The following is a 7,556-nucleotide window of genomic DNA, read 5'->3' as shown; positions in this document are numbered from 1 at the left end:
ATAGGCCAACAAGGGGCGAAGCCACATTAGATTTGGTACTGGGTAATGAGCCTGGCCAGGTGTTAGATTTGGAAGTAGGTGAGCACTTTGGTGATAGCGATCACAATTCTGTTATGTTTACTTTAGTGATGGAAAGGGATAGGTGTATACCACTGGGCAAGAGTTATAGCTGGGGGAAAGGCAATTACGATGCGATTAGGCAAGATTTGGGGAGCATAGGATGGGGAAGGAAACTGCAGATGATGGGCACAGTAGAAATGTGGAGCTTATTCAAGGAAAAGCTCCTGTGTGTCCTAGATAAGTATGTACCTGTCAGGCAGGGAGGAAGTTGTAGAGTGCGGGAGCTATGGTTTACTAAGGAGGTAGAATCTCTGGTCAAGAGGAAGAAGAAGGCTTATGTTAGGATGAGATGTGAAGGCTCAGTTAGGGCACTTGAGGGCTACGAGGTAGCCAGGAAAGACCTAAAGAGAGAGCTCAGAAGAGCCAGGAGGAGACATGACAAGTTGTTGGTGGATAGGATCAGGGTAAACCCTAAGGCTTTCTGTAGGTATTTCAGGAATAAAAGAATGACAAAAGTAAGATTAGGCCCAATCAAGGATAGTAGTGGTAAGTTGTGTTTGGAGTCAGATGAGATAGGGGAAGCGCTAAATGAATATTTTTCCACAGTATTCACTCTAGAAAACGACAATGTTGTCAAGGAGAATACTGAGATACAGGCTACTAGACTAGGTGGGATTGAGGTTCACAAGGAAGAGGTATTAGAAATCCTTCAGAGGGTGTAGATAGATAAGTCCCCTGGGCCAGATGGGATTTATCCTAGGATCCTCTGGGAAGCCAGGGAGGAGATTGCCGAGCCTTTGGCATTGATCTTTAACTCGTCATTGTCTACAGGAATCGTGCCAGATGACTGGAGGATAGCAAATTTGGTTCCCCTGTTCAAGAACGGGAGTAGAGACAACCCTGGTAATTATAGACCAGTGAGCCTTACCTCAGTTGTTGGTAAAGTGTTGGAAAAGGTTATAAGGGATAGGATTTATCATCATCTAGAAAAGAATAAATTGATTAAGGATAGTCAGCACGGTTTTGTGAAGGGAAGGTTGTGCCTCTCAAACCTTATTGAGTTCTTTGAGAAGGTGACCAAACAGGTAGATGAGCGTAAACCAGTTGATGTGGTGTATATGGATTTCAGCAAGGCGTTCGATAAGGTTCCCTACAATGGGCTATTGTACAAAATGTGGAGGAATGGAATTGTGGGAGATATAGCAGTTTGGATTGGAAATTGACTTGCTGAAAGAAGACAGAGGGTGGTAGTTGATGGGAAATGTTCATCCTGGCGACCATTTACTAGTGGTGTACTGCAAGGGTCGGTGTTGGGTCACTGCTGTTTGTCATTTTTATAAATGACCTGGATGAGGGCGTAGAAGGATGGGTTAGTAAATTTGCAGACAACAGTAAGGTCAGTGGAGTTGTGGATAGTGACGAAGGCTGCTGTAGGTTGAAGAGAGACACAGATAAGCTGCAGAGCTGGGCTGAGAGGTGGCAAATGGAGTTTAATGCAGACAAGTGTGAGGTGATGCACTTTGATAGGAGTAACCAAAAGGCAAAGTACAGGGCTAATGGTAAGATTCTTAGCAGTGTGGATGAGCAGAGAGATCTCGGTGTCCATGTACACAGATCCTTGAAAGTTGCCACCCAGGTTGACAGGGCTGTTAAGAAGGCATACAGTGTTTTAGCTTTTATTAATAGAGGGATCGAGTTCCGGAACCAAGAGGTTATGGTGAAGCTGTACAAAACTCTGGTGCGGCCGCGCTTGGAGTATTGTGTACAGTTCTGGTCACCGCATTATAAGAAGAATGTGGAAGCTTTGGAAAGGGTGCAGAGGAGATTTACTAGGATGTTGCCTGGTATGGAGGGAAGGTCTTATGAGGAAAGGCTGAGGGACTTGAGGCTGTTTTCATTAGAGAGAAGAAGGTTGAGAGGTGACTTAATTGAAACATATAAAATAATCAGAGAGTTGGATAGGGAGAGCCTTTTTCCTAGGATAGTGACGGCGAGCAGGAGGGGGTATAGCTTTGTATTGGGGGGTGAAAGATATAGGACAGATGTCAGAGGTAGTTTCTTTATTCAGAGAGTAGTAAGGGAATGGAACGCTTTGCCTGCACCGGTAGTAGATTTGCCAACTTTAGGTACATTTCAGTCGTCATTGGATAAGCGTATGGACGTACATGGAATAGTGTAGGTTAGATGGGCTTCAGATTGGTATGACAGGTCAGCACAACATGGAGGGCCGTAGGGCCTATACTGTGCTGTAATGTTCTATGTTCTATGACAGAAAAATCTGTAAACACAACTGGACCAAAAACTAAATGTTCCCAGTCACATCTTGCATAATTTGTAAAATTAACGCTGTTTTAGCATGTCTAGCACATCTGTGGAAAGTGAAGTAATGTGAGAACACACTCAGTCATGCAAAGGAGGGCAGTGGAAAATTGAGACAGTTCGCCTATTGTTGGGAAAATGTTAAAGTCTATTGTAAAGGATGTAATAGTAGAGCATCTACAAATACATAATATGTTCAAGCAGAGTCAGCATGCCTTCATGAAAGAGAAGTCACGCCAGATCAATTTCATAGAGTTTTCATTGGACAAGCATATGGACGTACATGGAATAGTGTAGTTTAGATGGGTTCAGATCGGTATGACAGGTTGGCACAACATCGAGGGCTGAAGGGCCTGTACAGTGCTGTAATGTTCTATGTTCTACATTTTTGAGGAGGTAACAAGCAGCACCGATGTATGGGAACAAATAAATGTAATATATTTGAATTTCCAAAATGCATTAAGGTACTATGCGTAGGACTATTTCATCATCTCACTTCTTGACTTGACCCTCCTATCAGCAAATCTTAAGTGCATTATCAAGGTTTAATAAACTTTTCTCTTAAGAACTGTTCTGCTTAAGTAGAGTTGTAGAGCATTACAGTGCGATATGTTCTTATGAAATTAGCCCTTTGGACTATCATATCTGCACTGGTCATCAAGTGCATTACTGTAGTCCCATTTCTCAGCACTCGTCCTGTAGTCTTGTTTCTTTGGTTTTTAAGTGTTCACATAAATTTTCTTCAGTGTTGTAATGGTTCCAACCTCTATGACCCTTTCAAGCAGTGAGTTCGTGATGCTTACCACCCTCTGAGTGAAAAAAGTATTTGCCCTAAATCCTCTGTAAATCCCCTGCCATGAGCTTTCTCTAAACCTGCTTTTCAATAGTGTAAACAATCATGTGTCTTCAACCTCTGTGTTGGTCAAATGTCTTAGGTTAGGTATCATGTTACTTCCTGTTTAGTACCTTTTCAATTTCAAGATATTGTTTCTGTAGTATGGTGGTCAGAACTATACACTATTGCGCATGTGTCCATGCTAATAACTCTTCAAATTCATTGTCATCCTTGTTTTTGAGCTCATATTCTGACTATACATCCAAAGGTAAAGATTACTTTACTTATTGTTATTACTCTGTGATGTTAGCTTCATCATGTAGACATTATCTATTTTTCAGTTCCTTCCATCAACATCTCTGTCCTCATTGATAGTGGTATCTGAACCTCATTAGTGCACGAGACAAAGCTGGAGTATTTGTAAACATCTTCAACCAGAAGTACCAAGTGATTGTTGCACCTTGGTGTCTTCCTGAGTCCCCATTGTAGCAGGTTCAGCCAATAGATAGAGTTGATGGTTTTTTTCCCTGAGATGGGGCATTTCAAGACTAGGGGGCATATTTTTAAGGTGAGAGGAGGGATATTTAAAAAAGATGTAAGCAGCAAATTTTTTACACTGAGAGTGGTTCAGGTGTGGAATGAGCTTCCCGAGGAAGTGGTGGATGTGGGTACAATTATGACATTTAAAAGACATTTGAATGGATACATGAATAGGAGAGGGTTGGAGAGATTTAGATCAGGGTCAGGCAGGTTGGACTAGCTTAGTTTGGGATTATGCTCAGCATGGACTGGTTGGATTGAAGGGTCTGTTTCAGTGTTTTATGACTCAATGACTCTACATCATATCAAAAGAATGACTGAAGGCATTTGATGTCTCAAAGTCTTTGGCCCTGAAAACGGCCTGGCTATAGTGCTGAAGACTCATGCTTGAGGACTAGCTACACCTTGATCAAGCTGGTTCTAGTAGAATTGTAACAGTGGTAATGTAGAAAATTGCCTTGGTACGCCCTCATCTCCAGAAGCAGGCCAAATTGAATCTGGTTAATTACGGTCCTATCAGTTTATTCTCAGTCATCAACAAGGGGATGGTAGGTGTCATCAGCAATGCTGTCAAGCACAACCATCTCAGCTGTAACCTGTTCAATCGTGTTTGAGTTCTGCCAGAGTCGTTTGGTTCCAGACCTTGTGATAGCATTGACCCAACTGTGCACAAAAGAGCTTGAAGTCAAGAGGTGAACATCTGCCTTCACCAAGTGTGGCAATGAGTAACCCGAATTAGACTGAACTCAGAGGGAAAACTGCACTGGGAAACTAGCATGGTGGAAGATAGTTATGGTCGTTGGAGATCAATCGTCTCAATCCCATGACCTCGTTGCAGGAGTTCCTCAAGATAGTGTCCAAGGCTCAACCATCCACACTACTTCATCAATGTCCCCTCACTCTGCCCCAGAAAATCAAAGTACAAAAATTTGGATTGTTGCTGATTTTGCACAGTGTTGCACAACATTGACAGCTCCTCAGACCCTGAACTAATCCATCTTGGTATAAGTTTCATGCCATCATGCTGTTGTATCATTGCCATTTTAAAAAGCTTGATAAGCTATGCGTAGATGACTAGCAATATACATTGTTTGAGAACATTTTGTTCACCTTCAGTTCCTACAAATAAAATAAACATCAAAAACATCTATTAAGGTGTGATTTCTTTTGGATATTCAATGACTTTGTGTGAGATTAGATGATTTAATATTTTATGGTTGTAAATATTTTACAAATCATATAGTACAGAAACAAGCCCTCAGCCCACCATGCCTATGCCACCAGCACGCACAAAAACCTGTCTAATCCCATTTACTTCCACTTGATCCATAGCCTCTTGTACCCTTGCATTTTAAATGGTCATCCAAATGATTCTTGAATGTGAGAGTACCTGCCTCTGCCTCCACCACTGTTACAGGCAGCACATTCCATATTTTAGGCACCCTCTGGGTGAAAACATTTTTTTCTCCCAGATGTCCTCTGAACTACTTACTCCTCACCTTAAACAGATGCCTCCTGGTCTTAGAAATGTCTGCCATGGGGAAAAAAAAACTTCTCACAATAAACTCCAATCTGTTGCCTTTTGTAATTGTGAATACTTCAGTCAGATCCCCTCTGTCCCAGCCTTCTCTGCTTCAAGGAAAACAAACTCAGTCAGTCCAATCTCTCCTCGTAACTGAGATTTCTCATCCCAGCCAACATCTAGGTGAATCTCCTCTGCATCTTTTCCGGTTCAAACATCTTATTGCAATACTGTATTGACCAGAATTGCACACAATATTCCATCTTTGGCTTCATCAATGTTTTATAAAGTTGTAACAAGACTTCTTTGCTACTATATGAAAAAAAAACCCAAAGAACTGTGGATGCTAGCAATCAGAAACAACAACATAAATTGTTGGAAAATCTCAGCAGGTCTGGCAACAGCTGTGGAGGAAAAGCAGAGTTAATGTTTTGGGTCCAATGACTTTCCTTCAGCCTTCCATGTGGGACCGTGTGAAAAGCCTTATTGAAACCTGTGTAAAGCACATCAATTGCACTACCCTCATCAATATGTTTAGTCACTTTTTCAACAAACTCAATTAAATTTATCAAACAAGATACCCTTTTAACAAATCCGTGCTGACAATCCCTGATCAATCCCTACCTCTCCACGTGTTTCTTAATCCTGGTCCTGAGTATTTTTTCTAATAATTTCCCTCCCATTGACATCAGACCAACTGGTCTGTAATTACCTAGCCAATCCCTGCTGCCCTTCTTGAACAAAAGAACTACATTAACTATCCCCTAGTCATCTGGCACTTCTGCAGCCAGCAAAGTTTAAATAGTTCCATCAGGGCTCCAGAATTCTTCTCCCTTGTCCCTCAAAGCAACCTGGGATTCTTCCCTCCAGGCCCTGGCGATTTTTTTGTACCTTTTATGCTGCTGAAATTGAATACCGCCTCCTAATTAATCTTAACATTTTCTAGAACATTGCCATTCCAAGTGAAATCCTTGGCAAAAATGTGTTTCTCCTCTGTGAATACAGATGTATTGCAGATCAGACCAAACCCCCTAAAAATGTATCAAGGAGATAGCCTAGACCCTCAGCTTTTACTTTAGTTAAAGACCAATGTAAGTTGCTGTGTTCCAGATGTGATTCAATTGGGCCACTAGTGGGCTTTAAGCAAAACAGACCTTATTCTAACAACACAGTGAAAATACAGATTTAAAAAAAGGCATAACATTAAATTCATTGAAATGCTTAATAAAATAATATATCATTTAGCTACTGATCAACTGTTGCAATATAGCAGTTCCGTAAACTTGGCAAAGGAAAATTCAGCAAAACAGATTTTGCTTACATGCTCTCTTCTCCAGTCCAGGAGAAAGGAACACATCTGTGTAATCAAACACAGAACATCTTCTACAAGACAGATAACGTTCATAATAATGTGACCATTGATTATTGAGCGCACTTCGACAACTATCTCTTGATTCATTCATGGGCTGTGAGTGTCACTGGTTGGAGTAGCATTTAATGCCCAGAGGACAGCTAAGAGTCAACCACATTACTGTTTGTCTGAAGTCACATGTAGGCCAGACAACACAAGGATGGCAGATTTCTTCCCTAAAGGGCTTTAGTAACCCGGAAGGGTTTTACTGTACATGATAGTTGCGAACAGTTTCACGGTCATTGTTAAACTCTTATTTTATTCAATTGAATTCAAATTCCACCACCTACCATGGTGGGATTTGAACCCAGGTCCCTCAAAAACATTACCTGGGTCTATAAATCTCTTCATAATGCCATTAGGCTTTCACCTACCCCTACTTACTAGAGCATAAGAACTAGGAGCAGGAGTAGGCCATCTGGCCCCTTGAGCCTGCCCTGCCATTTAATAAGATCATGGCTGATCTTTTTGAGACTCAGCTCCACTTACTCGCCCACTCACCATAACCCTTCATTGCTTTACTATATCTAGCCTTGCCTTAAAAACATTCAGTGAGGTAGCTTCAACTGCTTCACTGGGCAGGGAATTCCACAGATTCACAACTTTGGGTGAAGAGGTTCCTCCTGGCCTCAGTCCTACATCTGCTTCCCTTTATTTTGAGGCTATGTCCCCGGTCCTAGTTTCACCTGCTAGCGGAAACAACTTCCTTGCCTCCACCTTATCTATTCCCTTCATAATCTTATATGTTTCTATAGCATCTCCCCTCATTCTTCTGAATTCCAATGAGTATAATCCCGGTCTACTCAGTGTTTCCACATAATCCAACCCTCTCAACTCTGGAATCAACCAAGTGAATCTACTCTGCACCC

This window comes from Stegostoma tigrinum, chromosome 4, assembly GCF_030684315.1.
Source record: "Stegostoma tigrinum isolate sSteTig4 chromosome 4, sSteTig4.hap1, whole genome shotgun sequence".
Lineage (NCBI taxonomy): Eukaryota > Metazoa > Chordata > Chondrichthyes > Orectolobiformes > Stegostomatidae > Stegostoma > Stegostoma tigrinum.
Note: the sequence above shows the minus strand (reverse complement) of the source record.